The sequence below is a fragment of the Pongo abelii genome, chromosome 2 (genome assembly GCF_028885655.2).
Source record: "Pongo abelii isolate AG06213 chromosome 2, NHGRI_mPonAbe1-v2.0_pri, whole genome shotgun sequence".
NCBI lineage: Eukaryota > Metazoa > Chordata > Mammalia > Primates > Hominidae > Pongo > Pongo abelii.
In genome coordinates this window covers 175,877,678-175,899,033 of record NC_085928.1, presented here as the reverse complement: position 1 = coordinate 175,899,033, position 21,356 = coordinate 175,877,678, and the positions used below count along the sequence as shown (strand labels likewise).

Sequence of the window (21,356 nt, the reverse complement as noted above, 5' to 3'; positions counted from 1 at the left end):
TACAAATTATTCTCTGATTAAGTCATTAAAACAAGGGTTCAGTAATTATATCACTTATGTAATTTCTTAAATAAATTACATAGATATAATTGTTTGAACAAAACATGAAGTAAAACACAAGCTGAAAAATATGACTGTACAAAAAGTTTACTGTTGTCAATTAAATTAGCTAAATATGAGTCAAGTCCACATAATTATTCTACAAATAAAAAAAATCAGTTAGAATAATCTTGAAAGAAAATACATAATATAAAATTAACATGAATATTTACCTGCACCAAAATATCTCTGATTTAATAAGCAAATTGAATGGAGTATATGAGGAAAGTGTTTAGAATTTAAATATCCATCTTTTACAGATGGGCTACTCTTTTATTCTTTACATTGCCATTAACAATAAAGTTTCAGGTGAGTGTCTGCTTGCAAGGATGCACGCGCGTGTGTGTGTGTGTGTGTGTGTGTGTGTGTGTATGTGTATCTGGTTAATTGAAAAAACATAACTAATTGATTTTAATGGTAAATCATTTTCTCCTACTGTCTTTTGGGATCTGTGTTGTAGCATTAGTTTGTTTTTCTCCTGCCCCTGGATGAAAAGCTGGGCAGTCTCCTTATCTTTTCTATTCACTGATCCCAGAGAAATACAAACTACCATCACAGAATACTATAAACACCTCTACGCAAATAAACTAGAAAATCGAGAAGAAATGGATAAATTCCTGGACACATACACCCTCCAAGACTAAACCAGGCAGAAGTTGAATCTCTGAATAGACCAATAACAGGCTCTGAAATTGAGACAATAATTAATAGCTTGCCAACCAAAAGAAGTCCAGGACCAGATGGATTCACAGCTGAATTCTACCAGAGGTACAAGGAGGAGCTGGTACCATTCCTTCTGAAACTATTCCAATCAATAGAAAAAGGAGTCCTCCTTAACTCATTTTATGAGGCCAGCGTCATCCTGATACCAAAATCTGGCAGAGACACAACAAAAAAAGAGAATTTTAGACCAATATCCTTGATGAACATCGATGCAAAACTCCTAGTAAAATACTGGCAAACTGAATCCAGTAGCACATCAAAAAGCTTGTCCACCATGATCAAGTGGGCTTCATCCCTGGGATGCAAGGCTGGATCAACATACGCAAATCAATAAATGTAATCCAGCATACAAACAGAACGAAAGACAAAAACCACATGATTATCTCAATAGACACAGAAAAGGCCTTTGACAAAATTCAGCAGCCTTTCATGCTAAAAACTCTCAAAAACTTAGATATTGATGGGACGTATCTCAAAATAGTAAGAGTTATTTATGACAAACCCACAGCCAATATCATACTGAATGGGCAAAAACTGGAAGCATTCCCTTTCAACACTGGCACAAGACAAGGATGCCCTCTCTCACCACTCCTATTCAACATAGTGTTGGAAGTTCTGGCCGGGCAAATCAGGCAGGAGAAAGAAATAAAGGGTATTCAATTAGGAAAAGAGGAAGTCAAATTGTCCCTGTTTGCAGAGGACATGATTGTATATCTAGAAAACCCAGTCTTCTCAGCCCAAAATCTCCTTAAGCTGATAAGCAACTTCAGCAAAGCCTCAGGACACAAAATCAATGTGCAAAAATCACAAGCATTCTTATACACTAATAACAGACAAACAGAAAGCCAAATCATGAGTGAACTACCATTCACAATTGTTTCAAAGATAATAAAATACCTAGGAATCCAACTTACAACGGATGTAAAGGATCTCTTTAAGGAGAACTACAAACCACTGCTCAAGGAAATAAAAGAGGATACAAACAAATGGAAGAACATTCCATGCTCATGGGTAGGAAGAATCAATATCATGATAATGGCCATACTGCCCAAGGTAATTATAGATTCAATGCCATCCCCATCAAGCTGCCAATGACTTTCTTCACAGAATTGGAAAAAACTACTTTAAAGTTCATATGGAACCAAAAAAGAGCCCGCATTGCCAAGTCAATCCTAAGCCAAAAGAACAAAGCTGGAGGCATCACACTACTCGACTTCAAACTATACTACAAGGCTACAGTAACCGAAACAGCATGGTACTGGTACCAAAACGGAGATACAGACCAATGGAAGAGAACAGAGGCCTCAGAAATACTACCACACATCTACAACTATCTGATCTTTGACAATCCTGACAAAAACAAGAAATGGGGAAAGGATTCCCTATTTAACAAATGGTGCTGGGAAAACTGGCTAGCCATATGTAGAAAGCTGAAATTGGATCCCTTCCTTACACCTTATACAAAAATTAATTCAAGATGGATTAAAGACTTAAATATTAGACCTAAAACCATAAAACCCCTAGAAGAAAACCTAGGCAATACCATCCAGGACATAGGCATGGGCAAGGACTTCATGTCTAAAACACCAAAAGCAATGGCAACAAAAGCCAAAATTGACAAATAGGATCTAATTAAATGAAAGCGCTTCTGCACAGCAAAAGAAACTACCATCAGAGTGAACAGGCAGCCTACAGAATGGGAGAAAATTTTTGCAATCTACTCATCTGACAAGGGGCGAATATCCAGAATCTACAAAGAACTCAAACAAATTTACAGGAAAAAAAAAAAAACAATCCCATCAACAAGTGGGCAAAGGATATGAACAGACACTTCTCAAAAGAAGACATTTATGCAGCCAACAGACACATGAAAAAATGCTCATCATCACTGGCCATCAGACAAATGCAAATCAAAACCACAATGAGATAACATCTCACACCAGTTAGAATGGCGATCATTAAAAAGTCAGGAAACAACAGGTGCTGGAGAGGATGTGGAGAAACAGGAACACTTTTACACTGTTGGTGGGACTGTAAACTAGTTCAACCATTTTGGAAGACAGTGTGGTGATTCCTCAGGGATCTAGAACTAGAAATACCATTTGACTCAGCCATCCCATTACTGGGTATATACCCAAAGGATTATAAATCATGCTGCTATAAAAACACATGCACACGTATGTTTATTGCGGCACTATTCACAATAGCAAAGACTTGGAACCAACCCAAATGTCCATCAATGATAGACTGGATTAAGAAAATGTGGCACATATACACCATGGAATACTATGCAGCCATAAAAAATGATGAGTTCATGTCCTTTGTAGGGACATGGATGAAGCTGGAAACCATCATTCTCAGCAAACTATCGCAAGGACAAAAAACCAAACACTACATGTTCTCACTCATAGGTGGGAATTGAACAATGAGAACACTTGGACACAGGAAGGGGAACATCACACACTGAGGCCTGTCGTGGGGCGTGGGGAGGGGGGAGGGATAGCATTAGGAGATATACCTAATGTAAATGACGAGTTAATGGGTGCAGCACACCAACATGGCACATGTATACATATGTAACAAACCTGCACGTTGTGCACATGTACCCTAGAACTTAAAGTATAATAAATATATATATATATTTTTTTAAAGTAAAAGAAAGTGTAGTTATGATCAGATTTCTCTTCCTTTCCTCTACGTAATACTTCTTCTCCTCCATAGAAAAGTAACAGCTGCTTCTGGCCATTTTGAAATTGGAGTTAGGGAATAGCGGTGCAAAGTGAGAAAGGAGATAAGCTTTTTATCTGAGGAATTCAAGCCCCTTTAAATTATCAGGTCCAGAGAGAGACAGTGAAATGTGACAGCAGTCAAATCTCTCTCCTCCCTTAGGCCAAACAATTACCCTTTGATGCCATTTGCTATGTTGGCTCTAGAGTGACTGATATCCAGTAGCTCTACAATGCCATATACCAAACACCATAACTCATATTCTATATTTCAACAATGTATGGTCAATTACTAATCAATGTTATTTATTTATGTATGCCAATGATAATTGCTGTCGAATAACTCTGCATCAGCCACCTCCTTATTCCCATTTGCCTTTAAAAACTTGCTTCTAACAAAGGCTCAATTGAGCACTCCCCAAGGCAACTAGGAAGTATATCCTAGGCAGCTTTCCTCACTTTGGCTCAAGTAAACTCTTTAAAATTATATTTTATCCTCAACTTATTTCTTTAGGTCAACAGAATAAAGGAAGTTGAGAAAGATCTTACTTCAGAAATACTACCATGATGCATTCAGACAAGCCTGAACTTGGCAGATAGCTAAGTCTAACATGTTATCTTGAGAAAAGTTCTCCAGTACTGAAGACCTCCCATCTGCAATGTCCTGTAGAGAGGAAATGCCTGCTAGATATTCATTTATTCTCAGTTCCCAGGAATATTTTCCACTTCTCTCTGCTGAGATCTAGTTCCTCAGCCTGCGCAAAATCTAAAGTAACACATATTTGAATATCTTTCATGGGTTGACTCATGACCAAAAAAAGAAAAAAAAAAATGCTATCAATACCTTGCCCAAAAACTGTGGAAAGGCAAAATAGCCAAAAAGCCAACTTTTTCTGCTTTGTTAAACTACCCCACCCATCTCTCACTCTGTCTCAGTTGTAAATCAGACAATAATTTAAGATGTCTGCTAAAGTGCAGAGGAACACAAATGAAGAGCTCCACTTGGTTTCTTCAGACCATCATTTTTCTTATTTAAAGTTCTATTAGACTGCTGCCTCTCTCTGGTTCTCATCCCCTCTGAGACTCACAGCACAATCCGTAAGCCCTAGAGAAAAACAGTCTCCAAAGGTACTTCCACATCCCGAACTCTCAATGCTGTTAGATTCTCTATGTGAATAGTGGGAGAGGCTAAAGAGTCATTTAAATGGATGCATTTCTACTTTTAAGTTTATAATCCAGCATCTAACTTTAAATGTTTCCACCTAGTTTCAGTAATTTTTGAAAAAAATGAGTATATATGTCACTAGACAGAATGCCAAATATAACCACTGTAAGATCAGATTCTGTATTTCTAGAATTTTTTAATTGAATAAATGCATTTTATGTAACTAGAGCAAGGAAGACAATAATAAAAACCCAGAACTTAGAGCAGAAAGCAAAAAATAACAATAATCACACTGTATTTATGATGGTAATAACATGAAAACATTAATAAATACTAAAAGAAAAAAAGATGAGTGTTGTAGGACCAAGCCTGTCCCGCATCTCATCTTACTTTTACTCTAGCCATAAAATCTCCTTGGAGATCCTCAGACAAATCACTTCCTTCTTGATCCCTTTAGCTGGAGCAACCAGAAGCTGCACCTTTTCAAGCCTTTGCTCAAATGCTATCTTTTCAAGGTGACAATGACTCTCTAATATTCCAACCAAACTTCATCCCCTACACTCTCAATTCCCTTCACCGTGTCATGTCAATTTATTATCTTTAGAACTTATGTTTTCTAACAAAGTACATAGTTTACTGAAAACTATGTTAATTTTTTTAGATGTGATTCTTACCACTAAAGTGTAGCAGCCAGAAGGAAGAGATTCTTTATAAATTTGCTCAAGGATGTTTTTATTGTTTTTAAATAAGTAATTGCCATTTAATCAACTATATTTATTTATTTTTCCATCTGTGCATGTTTGAATGGATGTAAAATAGATACCTGGCAAGCAACTATGGTACCATCTCTTTGATATAAAGCCATATAAAGCAGTGGTCTTTACTGAAAGTTAAGAGTAAATAAAACATCTTTATACCCAAGTAATAGCATCTTTGAGATCTACCTTTTGTTCTAATTCACTCCTTGATTTAAATTAACAAATGTATGCTCATAACACTAAAATATAAATAATACCAAAATGTATACCCATACCTAAACCTCTATTTTTCTTATATTTAAAAATCCCTATGATTTTTCAAATAGGTAGATGAGGACATATCTAAAAATTAAGAGATAGACAGAGAGAGAGAGAAAGAGAGAGAAGGAATGAGTAACCCAGTCTTACTTCATTAATAAAGCCTTCTAGGGACATCTAAGTCACAGTTTCTCAAGGATAGCACTGATAATGACTTTGGATCCCAAATTGAATTGGATAGTAAAGTTGAAGGCTTAAATATGATGCATTAATTTTGTTCCTAAGCATACATCTCAGAGAAGTTCTTATACATATCCTAACAGAACAGATGTACAAGAATGCCCAAGGACTGCATTATTTGTTTTAAAAATGATAAAGATAAAAAATATGCCAATTATTTATCAAATCAACAAAGAAATTTTGAAATATTTACACAATGGAATGCTATAGATCAGTGAACACAAATAAACAACAGTCGCTCACAAAACAGAGGTTCATTTAAAATATAAAATGGTGAGTAAATAACCAGTGTGATGGCTAATACTGAGTGTCAACTTGATTGGATTCAATGATATAACCTATTAATCCTGGGTGTTTCTGTGAAGGTGTTGCCAAAAGAGATTAACATTTGAGTCAGTGAGCTGGGAAAGGCAGACCCACCTTAATCTGGGTGGGCACAATCTAATCAGATGCCAGCATGGCTAGAATATAAGCAGTCAGAAAAATGTAAAAAGTGAGACTGGCCTAGCCTCCCAGCGTACACCTTTCTCCCATGTTGGATGGCTTCCTGACCTTGAACATTGGTCTCCAAGTTCTTCAGTTTTAGAACTCAGACTGACTCTTCTTGCTCCTCAGACTGCAGACAGCCTATTGTGGGACCTTGTGATCATGTGAGTTAATACTTAATAAACTCCCATATATAAATTTATTAGGGACATTGGGATGGTGGAGTGGATTAATCACTTTAGACCTACTCATCCCAGCTGGGAGGATCCAGAAAATATACGCTTGACCAATGCCTTGCAAAATGACTTGTGAAGGCAGCACCTGCATCTTTGAAGAGCCCTGTAATTGCCCTTCTCTGTATGTCAGACCTAACAGTGGCAACCACAGTCACTCAACTAATTTAAATACAATGGGAATAATTGGATCCCAAAGTGGCAGGGGCCAAGTGATGGCACTCAACCTTTAAAGACATGGTGAGCATAGCTACCGTAATAGACAGCAGAGGCAAAGTGGCAATCAGAATAGCCTGACTCCTGTAGAGCTCTGGCATTGGCTAATTAATCACAGTTTTCCTAGAAGTGAAATTGATAGGAAGCCTACTGTGTTCCTACTTATTTATATAAGCAGAAAACTTCTAGGTTGAATGGGCAAAACATTACTTTGAATTATGAAAACAGAATCAAAGCCCCTCAATCAATTTCCAGATGTGAGCTAGCTTACAGACACAGAACCCCCTGAATTAAGGGGATGCCAGGTCCCCTTGAGGAAGGACCCCACTACATTACCAACAGTTTATGCCACGAACCTTTCTCCCATCCTTCCCCAAGGAGACCTTTGGCCTTTTATTGAGGTAACTCTGTATTGGGGAAAGGGAAATGATCAGCCATTTCAGGACTGCTGGACACTGGGTTTGAGCTGCCGTTGATTCCAGGGGACACAAAATGTCACTGTGGTCCTCCAGTTAAAGTGGAAGCTTATATAGGTCAGGTAATTATTGGAGTTTTAGCACAGATCCAACTTACAATGTGTCCAGTGGATCCCTGGACTCATTCTGTGGTCATTTCCCCAGTGTCAGAATGCGTAGTTGGCATGGACATACTTAGCAGCTGGCAGAACCTCCATATTGGCTCCCTGACTGGTAAGGTGAGGGCTACTATGATGAGAAAGGCCAAATGGAAGCCATTAGAGCTGCCTTTGCCCAGAAAAATAGTAAATCAAAAACAATATCGCATTGCTGGAGAGATTGCAGATACTAGTGCCACCGTCAAGGACTTGAAAGACGCAAAGGTGGTGATTCCTACCACATCCCCATTCAACTCTCCCATTTGCCCTGTGCAGAAGACAGATAGGTCATAGAAAATGACAGTGGATTATCATAAGCCTAACCAAGTGGCGACTCCAATTGCAGCTGCTGTACCAGATGTGGTTTCATTGCTGCAGCAAATTTACACATTTCCTGGTACCTAGTAGGCAGCCATTGACTTGGCAAATGCCTTTTACTCCATTCCTGTCCATAAGGCCCACCAGAAGCAATTTTCCTTCAGCTGGCAAGGCCAGCTATATACCTTTCCTGTCCTACTTCAGGAGGTATATCAACTCTCCAGTTTTGTGTCATAATTTTATTTGGAGAAAACTTGATCACTTTTTGCCTCCAGAAGATATCACAATGGTCCATTACATTGATGAAATTACGCTGATTGGATCCAGTGAGCAAGAAGTAGCAAACTCACTGGACTTATTGGTGAGACATTTGCATGCTAGAGGATGGAAAATAAATCCGACTAAAATTCAGGGACCTTCTGCCTCAGTAAAATTTTTAGGGTTCCAGTGGTGTGGGGTCTGTCAAGATATTCCTTCTAAGGTAAATGATAAGTGGCTGCATTTGGCCCCACAACAACCAAGAAAGAGACACAACGTCAAGTAGGCCTATTTGGGTTTTGGAGGCAACACATTCCTCATTTGCGTGTGTTACTCTGGCCCATTTATCGAGTGACCCAAAAGGCTGCCAGTTTTTAGTGTGTTCTAGAACAGAAGGCTCTGCAACAGGTCCAGCCTGCTGTGCAAGCTGCTCTGCCACTTGAGCCATATGACCCAGCAGATCCAATGGTGCTTGAGGTGTCAGTGGCAGATGGGGATGATGTTTGGAGCCTTTGGCAGGCCCCCACAGGAGAGCCACAGAGGAGGCCTCCAGGATTTTAGAGCAAGGTCCTGCCATCTTCTGCAGATAACTACTCTCCTTTTGAGAGACAGCTCTTGGCCTGTTACTGGGCTTTGGTGGAAACTGACATTTTGATTATGGGTCATCAAGTCACCATGTGACCTGAACTGACTATCATGAACTGGGTGCCTTCTGGCCCATCTAGCCATAAAGTGGGTCATTCACAGTAGCATTCCATCATCAAACGGAAGTGGTATGCATGTGATTGAGCTCAAGCAGGTCCTGAAAGCACAAGTAAGTTTTATGAGGAAGTGGCTCCAATGCCCATGGTCTCCACTCCTGCCTCCCTGCCTTCTCTCCCCCAGCATGCACCGATGGACTCAGGGGGAGTTCCCTATGATCAACTGACAGGAAGAGGAGACTAGGGCCTGGTTTACAGATGGTTCTGCACCATATGCAGGCACCACCCAAAAGTGGACAGTTGCAGCACTATAGCCCCTTTTTAGGACACCCCTGAAAGACAACAGTGAAGGGAAATCTCCCCAGTGAGCAGAACTTCAATCAGTGCACCTGGCTTTGCATTTTCATGGAAAGAGAAATGGCCAGGTGTGTGATTGCATACTGATTCATTGGCTGTAGCCAATGGTTTCCTGGATGGGCAGGGACTTGGAAGAAGCATGATTCAAAAATTGGTGACAACAAAATTTGGGGAAGAGGTATGTGGCTGGAACTCTGTGAGTGGTCAAAAACTGTCAAGACATTTGTGTCCCATGTGAGTGCTGACCAAAGGCTGACCCCAGCAGAGGAGAATTTTAATCATCAAATGGGTAGGATGACTCATTCTGCGGATACTGTTCAGCCTCTTTCTTCAGCCACTCCCTGACATCACCCAATGGGCCCATGAACAAAGTGTCTACGGTGGCAGGGATGGAGGCTCTGCATGGACTCAGTAACAACGACCTCCATTCATCAAGGATGACCTGGCTATGTCCACTGCCAAGTTCCCAATTTGCCAGCAGCAGAGACCAATACTGAGCCCTCCATATGGCACCCTTCCTCAGGGTGATCAGCCAGCTACCTGGTAGCAGGTTGATTATATTGGACCTCTTCCATCATGGAAAGGGCAGAGGTTTGTCCTCACTGGAATAGACACTTATTCCAGATATGGGGTTTTCTATTCTGCACGCAAAGCTTCTACCAAGACTACCATCCATCGACTCATGGAATGCCTTATCCACTCTCATGGTATTCCAAACAACATTGTCTCTGACCAAGGCGCTCACTTTATGGCTAAAGAAGTGTGGCAGTGGGCTCATACTCATGGAATTCACTGGTCTTACCATGTTCCCCATAATCATGGAGCAGCTAGATTGATAGAATGGTGGAAAGGCCTTTTGAAGTCACAATTACAGTGACAACTAGGTGACAATACTTTGCAGGACTAGGGCAAAGAAGGCTGTGTGTGGGCTGAATCAGCATCCAATATATGGCACTGTTTCTCCCATAGCCAGGATTCACGGGTCCAGGAATCAAGGGGTGGAAGTGAAAGTGGCACCACTTACCGTTACCACTAGTGATCCACTAGCAAAATTTTTGTTTCGTGCTCCCTCAACATTATGTTTTGCTGACCTAGAGTTATTAGTTCCAGAGGGAGGAATGCTGCTACCAGGAAACACAACAATGATTCCATTAAACTGGAAGTTCAGACTGCTACCTGGACATCTTGGGCTCCTCTTAGCTTTAAGTCAACAGGCTAAGAAGGGAGTTACAGTGTTGGCTGAGGTGATTGACCGAGACTATCAAGATGAAATCACTCTACTACTCCACAAAGGAGGTGGAGAAGAGTATGCATGGAATACAGGAGATCCATTAAGGCATCTCTTGGTATTACCATGCCCTATGATTAAGGTCAATGGGAAACTACAACAGCCCAATCCAGGCAGGACTAAAAATGACTCAGACCCTTCAGGAATGAAGGTTTGGGTCACTCCACCAGGGAAAAAACCATGACCTCCTGAGATGCTTGCTGAAGGAAAGGGAATACAGAATGGGTAGTTGAAGAAGATAGTCATCAATACCAGCTATGACCACTTGACCAGCTGCAGAAATGAGGACTATACTTGTCATGACTATTTCCTCCTTCTTTTTTTTTCTGGAAACGGAGTCTCACTCTGTCGCGCAGGCTGGAATGCAGTGGTGTGACCTTGGCTCACTGCAACCTCCGCCTCCCAGGTTCAAGCAATTCTCCTGCCTCAGTCTCCCAAGTAACTGGGACTACAGGCACACGACACCACGACCCGCTAATTTTTTGTATTTTAGTAGAGATGGGGTTTCACTGTGTTGCCCAGGCTGGTCTCAAACTCCTAAGCTCAGGCAATCCACTTGCATTGGCCTCCCAAAGTTCTAGGATTGCAGGTGTGAGCCACTATGCCCAGCCCCTCACTCTTTTGTTAAAAATATGTTTGTGCATGCATATACTTGAAATAAGAAAATATCTTCCTTTTATGTTCTTTCTCCTTTATCATGATTCATAGATTTATTGACTTCATATCAGCATTTAAGTACTGTTAACTTTATGTAATAGTATTTGGGTTGGGATTGGTGCATTTCCAGTTGTATGAAGAATAGTTATATAATGTTAGGCATAATTTTCACTTTATTATTGTCCATACTGGAAAATTGTTTATGACCTCAGGAGATGTATATGGGTTCAAGTTGACAAGGAATGAACTTGTGATGGTTAATACTGAGTGTCAACTTGATTGAAATGAAGGATACAAAATATTGATCCTGGGTGTGTCTTTGAGGGTGTTGCCAAAGGAGATTAACATTTGAGTCAGTGGACTGGGAAAGGTAGACCCATGCTTAATCTGGGTGGGCACAATCTACTCAGCTGCCAGCACAGCTAGAATATAAGCAGGCAGAAAAATGTAAAAGAGAGACTAGCCTAGCCTCCAAGCCTACATCTTTCTCCAGTGCTGGATGCTTCCTGCCCTTGGACATGAGACTGCAATTTCTTCAGTTTTTGAACTCTGACTAGCTCTCCTTGTTCCTCTTTGGGGGACTTTGGGAAGGTATGATTGGTTTTGAAATGTGAGGACATTAGATTTGGTAGGGGCCAGGGGTAGAATGATATGGTTTGGCTGTGTTCTCACCCAAATCTCATCTTGAACTGTACCCCCATAATTTTCTTGTGTTGTGGGAGGGACCCGGTGGGAAATAATTGAATCATGGGGGCAGTTTCTCCGATACTATTCTCACGGTAGTGAATAAGTCTCATGAGATCTGATGGTTTTATCAGGGGTTTCCACTATTGTGTCTTCCTCATTCTGTCTTTGTCTCCTGCCATCAGTGTAAGATGGGACTTGATCCTCCTTGCATTCCACCATGACTGTGAGGCTTCGCCAGCCACGTGGAACTGTAAATCTAATTAATGGTATTTTTTGTAAATTGCCCAGTCTCAAGTATGTCTTTATTAGCAGCATGAAAATGGACTAATACAACCAGCCTTAGAAGATCATCCAAAATATAATAAAATTTTAACAAACCCCCAAACAATAAAATTAAACAATATAATATTTAAGGAAGCACATAACTACAATAAAAACTAATTTTAAAAATCAAAACAATGACAACTAATAATTCTAGATAGAGGTTATACCTGCAGGGAAGGCAAAGGTGAAGGATTTGAAAGGAGCACATTGTAGAAAATACCAGTGAAGTTATGGCTCTTGAGTTATGAGATGAATTTACAATTGTACATTTGCCATCATGTTTATAATACATATATAGGTTTTATATACTCATTTTTGTATGCTTAATATTGTATTTTGAAGATGGTAAAAGTAAAAATAATATAGAATACCCCCGATGTACTTTGGTTGTAATGGGAAGATAATAAAATAAGCAAAGATTGAACATCAAGTTTAAGGAGGCTTTTTGTATCTATATTTTGAGGTAGAAGTGTCAATAGAAAGATAAATAAAAAATTATATTGTAAAACAATGTCAATAATTGGCAGTGAAAGATTTCTGGGCATGTTAGAGTGGCATGTGGAGAATCACACCTGAGCCTGGACCACACAGTCACATTAGATTTGTTTTTCTATGCCCCTCATGCAGGCTTTTCTGATTTGAGTACAAATTATCTTTTTCTTGGTTTGTACTAGCTCTGAACACATATGGAGTTATTAAAATATTAAAAACAAAAATAAAATATTTTAGAATGAGAACTTTGTTTATAGAACCATGTCCTCTACTTAATAGAAGATACTTTTCCTTTAAAAAAAAAACACATTGTATTCTTAATATTTAACACAATTCTTAACACATACTGCATGTTCTTAAAAAATGTGTTAAACTGCTATCAATTTAATTGATAACTATCATGCTTATCATTAGGCTGAATGATAGGAAATAATCACGTTCAATAAGTTTTGATCTACAATATAGCAACTTTGTATAAATCATCCTACTATTAGGAGAATACTCTCCCTTAAAAGAGTAGTTTTGGCTTCCAAGGCAACAACCTCAAATTCTATTACAACAAAGAAGAGGAGAACAGATTAGGATATTCCGTTAATAATGCAAGAAAGGGTCTCTGAGGATGAAAATATGGAAGTTAAGGCTATTTCACATTTTAAAATAATACAAATTAATCCTTCAAACACAATCTTAAACTCCTAACACTTGTGGCTAATGCTGATAATTCTCATAATTTTTTAAATATAGGCTATTAATAGATTACCCAAAAGAGCCAGGACCTAACCAGAAGTTACATATTACAAAAATCATGGAGATAATATTTGAAGTATAATTTACTTGAAAAAAAATAGAAACATAACTTTATTAATAAATAGGAAACAATTTCAGCATAGAAAACCTTAAGATTTGGGTTTAAACTTTTGCATTTTTACGACTAAACTGTGAATAGGTAGATAGACCAACTGACCAATCAACTGATTAACTATAGTAATTGTTTTATCTTGCAATGATAACTTATTAAATGATACAGGTACACAAACTAAAATCTCTCTGTATAGGTATCTTTTTGCATTTCTATAACATTAACTAACATGTGAAGTGATTGGTAGGAAAAAGTAAGCACCACCTAATAGGTGTCTTCTTTGTTTAAATAAATAGAATTATGAAAAGTTACTTTATTAAATATTTTTCTTTCCCTCAGATGTCATTAAATATGTTCACTTCTATTTTGTGTTGAGTACAAATCATCATCCACGGTGTGTGAAAGAGAATTAAAATATTTTTACAAAAATGTGTAATTTGATAACAGTGAACCAAAATTCTGATTAACATCCAACTACTAAGTGGGATTCTCTAGCCACATACTAATTCTGATGTATTTAATTGCAAAGTTTGTACCTAAACAGCTGCTTAATGATCTGGGACCCAGACAACACAATAAAAAACATTTCATTGATAACATTTCTTGGTGCTCATGAAACTTTCCTGTATTCATGAAGTATGATACATTAGATCATTTAACCTTTGCTTGTTCCTCTATTCTGTGAGACTGATGCAACATCTGAAGTTATTTATAAACTGCATAGTGCTAGGCATTGATATGTATGTAAACTGATCACTTCTCACTGATTTTACTAGCTTGGTTCTCTGCTATAACCTTAGGTATTTTGCTTTAATTGATGGTTGTAAGATATTCTATATTTTGTGACATTTTTAACTTTTCATTATAATAGAATGGTTTTTAAAGTTTATTTCTTAATACATATTTACTCCCTCACAAGTCAGAGTTTGAGTAACTGAATTTTTTTTTTCACTTTTATTTTATCCGTGTCCAAATCAACGATCCATGATTTGTAAGTCCCATCAGGAGTTCTTTTACAAATGTCAGGAATTGCATCAGGATCTCTATGAGAATGTGCTACTCAAATGCCCCCCAAAATTAGATTTTTTCTCTTTCCATTCCTTTACTCATGTAGGTACATGATTATCAAAGTAAAATTTTAAAACATGAAAATTATTCAAATTGTGTGAGTCCCATTTCTCCATGTAGGATACAATTAACTAAATGCAATTCAACAATTATGCACCATTTAATACAAACATTATCCATTCAATGACTATTCACTGATAACCAACAATGTGCCTGAGTATGTGTTAAATGGAAAAAAAAAAAAAAAGAAAAAGGAAAAGGAAAAGGACAAGTAGTGTCCCTGTCATTTTATTTCATATCGCTGGATCTTAAAAGTCAGTAAGCATGCCTCAAAATTTCTTGTTATAACACAGATGCTTGGGATCCACACCCAGAGCTTAGTTTTCAGGTTTCAGTAGGTCTGGGAGTAGTACACTTATGCTGAAGCTGCTGGCCTGGGGACACACTTAGATAACCACCAAGTTAGACAAATATCTGTATTCCAAATGAACTTTTGTCCATGTAACACGGTAGAAATTTTGAGTGTCAACATTCTCACTTCCCTTTCACTTTTATATCTGCATCGCCTGTTATCATACCAAATAAAATTGTTCACTTGCTGAAGTGATAAAAGAAGCATGAGCATTCTTTCTGGGAGGGAGTGTTCAGCATTTCCTTAGTGCATCATCTGCAACTATTTAAAATTATTAAGAATGCTATCTACAGGCTATATATTGTTAGATGTAGTGTGTGTGTGTTTCTGTGTCTGTGTGTTTATTTGCAAGAAATAAACACATGATAAAAGTAGTTATTTCTTGTAAACCCTTTTGAAGTATAACATACACACCAAAAGATGCCAAAATCACATGTACACAGCTTGATAAAGTTTCATAAAGTATGCACACACATTGTAACTATTGTCCAGATCAAGAAACAGGATATTACTAGCACTCCCAGAAAATCCCTTGTAACCCTTTCCATCGTATCTCCTCTAAGGATAACCATGATCCTTACTTCTAACATATCAATTAAATAGATCTACTTCTATATGTAAATAAGTAGAAATAAATAGAATCACATTGATGTAATTTGCATGGCTGCTGCCTTATTGATTTGTTGTTTTTGTTGGTTTTCTGTTGCTGCTGTTGTTTTTCTCAACATTATCTCTGTGATGTGTTGGTGGTAGTTTAATTTGTATTGTTTCTTGTGTTGTATTTTGTGAATATACCACAATATATCCTGTTACTCATGAACAGTTGAGTTCTTTCCAATGTTTTGCAAGTGCTATTATGGAAATAATTATTTACAATTTTTGGTACACATTTGTATGGATTTTGTGTAGGTATATGCATAAAAATTCAATTGCTAGATAATAGGGAATGTGCGTACTCAGCTTTAGTAAATGCTACCAAACAATTTTCAAGAGGGATTTTAACAATTTACACTCTCATCAGGAGTGCATCAGGATTCTGGCTGCTTCCTATCCTTGCCAAGATGTATTGTTAGTTCATTTGTATTGTTTTGCTTTGTTTGTTTTTTTTGCTTCAGGCATTCTGGTTGGTTTTTATAAAGTTTAGCATATTTCACATGTGTTTTGCAATGTTCATAGTAGATATCTTCTTTTCTCTTATTTATCTATACAATGGATTTTTTTTGTAATACAAAAAAACTCTACTCACCCCATTGTTTGCTTTTCTTTCTAAATTTCATCTTGTGAAATAGAAATATGTTTATATTTTAGGAAATATAAATTTCAATGTATTATACATTATTATTATTATTTATTTTTCCTTTTGTCTTATTATTGTTTGGGAATTTGTTGAGAAAGTGTTGCCTAATCCAAGATTATGAAGCTATTTAGCTAGATTTTTCTAGAAGTTTATTTGACTTTACATTTAGATCCATAATCCATTTATAGTTTTTTGGGCTTAGGCCTAAGTATAGCCACTATTCTGATTCTAGACTATTATAAGAATCTGCAAATGTCCCAGTGAGAAAATAGCTTAAAATTGTCAGCTTCTATCTCTGCTTTAAAAAATTTTTAGACTCATTTGTTCTCCTTCTTCCAGTAGAACTTTAATATCTTTAAATTAGTGATTTGGGATTTAGATACAACTTTTCTAATTGTTCCTGGTGGGACAGTTTGTCAACTGCAATTGTTCTGGTCTACAACTTTCTTCAACTTCCATGGAAACTTCAGTACCACAGGCTGTTACTTTTTAAAAATAAATGGCCTATACTTACTAAAAATATAAAAAGGATGTGAATAAAAAATAATTCTATCTATGGGAATGATATTTACATCATTCAGAATTAAGATAAAGATAGTGAATCTTTAATATTTCTTAGTCATCTGATTTTTATCACAGGTTAAGCTAGCCACGAACTATTCTGAAAAGTTTTTTGCAAATAGTAAACAAAGATTTATAAATGATATTAGCAATATACAAACTTATTCAAATTATAAATCTCACAGTGACATATCTGAAATTTCTGTTATCTTAGAAAATAATTTCCATTGCTAAGATGATCATTTTTCTGGGGGTAATTTTAAAAAGCCTCAAGAGACAAAACTATTGCTTTTTAATGGTTAAGAAAAATCTTATAATTTCCATCTTAATATCTTCTCTGTTTGATTTAATGTAACTGGCTAAAAATTAGGACAAGAAGACAACACATTTTAAAGCTAGGTATATGAATACAAAAGTAAAAATATAAATGTTCCAGTACCCTTGTTCACCTATGATGCCAATTTCATAAGTTTTGAAATAGGTCTCAGTGTATGTTTTAAATTATAATATTATATTTTAATTATTATTTTCATGATGTGTATAAAAATATACTTTCATAATACGTAATAAAATAAAATACTAGTTTTAGTATATGGGTACTGATGGATACTTAGGCTTTTGTATTTAAGCTGAATAAATGTTGATATAAACACTTTTTTTCCTAAAGAATTGTTAGAATATAGCTTTTTATTAGGCTCATGATATTTTAAAAATCTGTCTTATTAGAAATAGGAGTTACTGATTTTTCCTGTTATAAAGTTTTATGGCACGTTTTTAAAGTGAAAATGTATCGTTATTGAACTACAGTAGAAAGAAAGACTTTATAAGCTAAATTACCTGTGACTCAGTATTACTTTTTTTTTCTCTCCAAATTAATATTTGGCCAGCATTTTAAAACAATTATTCTATTACAAAAGCATAAAACAAGTTAGGGAGGATTCCCTTTTTCTATTGATTGGAATAGTTTCAGAAGGAATGGTACCAGTTCCTCCTTGTACCTCTGGTAGAATTCGGCTGTGAATCCATCTGGTCCTGGACTCTTTTTGGTTGGTAAGCGATTGATTATTGCCACAATTTCAGAGCCTGTTATTGGTCTATTCAGAGATTCAACTTCTTCCTGGTTTAGTCTTGGGAGGGTGTATGTGTCAAGGAATTTATCCATTTCTTCTAGATTTTCTAGTTTATTTGCATAGAGGTGTTTGTAGTATTCTCTGATGGTAGTTTGTATTTCTGTGGGATCGGTGATGATATCCCCTTTAGCATTTTTTATTGCGTCTATTTGATTCTTCTCTTTTTTCTTCTTTATTAGTCTTGCTAGCGGTCTATCAATTTTGTTGATCCTTTCAAAAAACCAGCTCCTGGATTCATTAATTTTTTGAAGGGTTTTTTGTGTCTCTATTTCCTTCAGTTCTGCTCTGATTTTAGTTATTTCTTGCCTTCTTCTAGCTTTTGAATGTGTTTGCTCTTGCTTTTCTAGTTCTTTTAATTGTGATGTTAGGGTGTCAATTTTGGATCTTTCCTGCTTTCTCTTGTGGGGATTTACTGCTATAAATTTCCCTCTACACACTGCTTTGAATGTGTCCCAGAGATTCTAGTATGTTGTGTCTTTGTTCTCGTTGGTTTCAAAGAACATCTTTATTTCTGCCTTCATTTCGTTATGTACCCAGTAGTCATTCAGGAGCAGGTTGTTCAGTTTCCATGTAGTTGAGTGGTTTTGAGTGAGTTTCTTAATCCTGAGTTCTAGTTTGATTGCACTGTGGTCTGAGAAACAGTTTGTTATAATGTCTGATCTTTTACATTTGCTGAGGAGAGCTTTACTTCCAACTATGTGGTCAATTTTGGAATAGGTGTGGTGTGGTGCTAAAAAAACGTATATTCTGTTGATTTGGGGTGGAGAGTTCTGTAGATGTCTATTAGGTCCGCTTGGTGCACAGCTGAGTTCAATTCCTGGGTATCCTTGTTAACTTTCTGTCTCGTTGATCTGTCTAATGTGGACAGTGGGGTGTTAAAGTCTCCCATTATTATTGTGTGGGAGTCTAAGTCTCTTTGTAGGTCACTCAGGACTTGCTTTATGAATCTGGGTGCTCCTGTATTGGGTGCATATATATTTAGTATAGTTAGCTCTTCTTGTTGAATTGTTTCCTTTACCAGTATGTAATGGCCTTCTTTGTCTCTTTTGATCTTTGTTGATTTAAAGTCTGTTTTATCAGAGACTAGGATTGCAACCCCTGCCTTTTTTTGTTTTCCATTTGCTTGGTAGATCTTCCTCCATCCTTTTATTTTGAGCCTATGTGTGTCTCTACACATGAGATGGGTTTCCTGAATACAGCACACTGATGGGTCTTGACTCTTTATCCAATTTGCCAGTCTGTGTCTTTTAATTGGAGCATTTAGTCCATTGACATTTAAAGTTAATACTGTGATGGTGAATTTGATCCTGTCATTATGATGTTAGCTGGTTATTTTGCTCGTTAGTTAATGCAGTTTCTTCCTAGCCTCGATGGTCTTTACAATTTGGCATGATTTTGCAGTGGCTGGTACCGGCTGTGCCTTTCCATGCTTAGTGCTTCCCTCAGGAGCTCTTTTAGGGCAGGCCTGGTGGTGACAAAATCTCTCAGCATTTGCTTGTCTGTAAAGTATTTTATTTCTCCTTCACTTATGAAGCTTAGTTTGGCAGGATATGAAATTCCGAGTTGAAAATTCTTTTCTTTAAGAATGTTGAATATTGGCCCCCACTGTCTTCTGGCTTGTAGAGTTTCTGCCGAGAGATCCGCTGTTAGTCTGATGGGCTTCCCTTTGTGGGTAACCCGACCTTTCTCTCTGGCTGCCATTAACATTTTTTCCTTCATTTCAACTTTGGTGAATCTGGCAATTATGTGTCTTGGGGTTGCTCTTCTCGAGGAGTATCTTTGTGGCATTCTCTGTATTTCCTGAATCTGAATGTCGGCCTTCCTTGCTAGATTGGGGAAGTTCTGGATAATATCCTGCAGAGTGTTTTCCAACTTGGTTCCATTCTCCCCGTCACTTTCAGGTACACCTATCAGACATAGATTTGGTCTTTTCACATAGTCCCATATTTCTTGGAGGCTTTGTTCATTTCTTTTTATTCTTTTTTCTCTAAACTTCTCTTCTCGCTTCATTTCATTCATTTCATCTTCCATCACTGATACCCTTTCTTCCAGTTGATCGCATCGGCTCCTGAAGCTTCTGCATTCTTCACGTAGTTCTCGAGCCTTGGCTTTCAGCTCCATCAGCTCCTTTAAGCACTTCTCTGTATTGGTTATTCTAGTTATACATTCATCTAAATTTTTTTCAAAGTTTTCAACTTCTTTGCCTTTGGTTTGAATATCCCCCTGTAGCTCGGAGTAGTTTGATCATCTGAAGCCTTCTTCTCTCAACTCTTCAAAGTCATTCTCCGTCCAGCTTTGTTCCGTTGCTGGTGAAGAGCTGCGTTCCTTTGGAGGAGGAGAGACGCTCTGCTTTTTAGAGTTTCCAGTTTTTCTGCTCTGTTTTTTCCCCATCTTTGTGGTTTTATCTACTTTTGGTCTTTGATGATGGTGATGTACAGATGGGGTTTTGGTGTGGATGTCCTTTCTGTTTGTTAGTTTTCCTTCTAACAGATACCAAAGTCAGGCAGAGACACAACCAAAAAAGAGAATTTTAGACCAATATCCTTGATGAACATTGATGCAAAAATCCTCAATAAAATACTGGCAAGCCAAATCCACCAGCACATCAAAAAGCTTATCCACCATGATCAAGTGGGCTTCATCCCTGGGATGCAAGGCTGGTTCAATATACACAAATCAATAAATGTAATCCAGCATATAAATAGAACCAAAGACAAAAACTACATGATTATCTCAATAGATGCAGAAAAGGCCTTTGACAAAATTCAACAATGCTTCATGCTAAAAACTCTCAATAAATTAGGTATCGATGGGACGTATCTCAAAATAGTAAGAGCTATCTATGACAAACCCACAGCCAATATCATACTGAATGGGCAAAAACTGGAAGCATTCCCTTTCAACACTGGCAGAAGACAGGGATGCCCTCTCTCACTACTCCTATTCAACATAGTGTTGGAAGTTCTGGCTAGGGCAATTAGGCAGGAGAAGGAAATAAAGGGTATTCAATAAGGAAAAGAGGAAGTTAAATTGTCCCTGTTTGCACATGATATGATTGTATATCTAGAAAACCCCATTGTTTCAGCCCAAAATCTCCTTAAGCTGATAAGCAACTTCAGAAAAGTCTCAGGATACAAAATCAATGTGCAAAAATCACAAGCATTCTTATACACCAATAACAGACAAACAGAGAGCCAAATCATGAGTGAACTCTCATTCACAATTGTTTCAAAGAGAATAAAATACCTAGGAATCCAACTTACAAGGGACGTGAAGGACCTCTTCAAGGAGAAGTACAAACGACTGCTCAATGAAATAAAAGAGGATACAAACAAATGGAAGAATATTCCATGCTCATGGGTAGGAAGAATCAATATCGTGAAAATGGCCATACTGCCTAAGGTAATTTATAGATTCAATGCCATCCCCA

At 37.4% G+C, this 21,356-nt stretch overlaps 1 pseudogene; it reads left to right on the top strand.

Moving 5' to 3' along the window:
- The window catches only part of LOC134761093 (uncharacterized), a 76,945-nt pseudogene that overhangs the window by 37,887 nt on the left and 17,702 nt on the right, over positions 1-21,356 (top strand).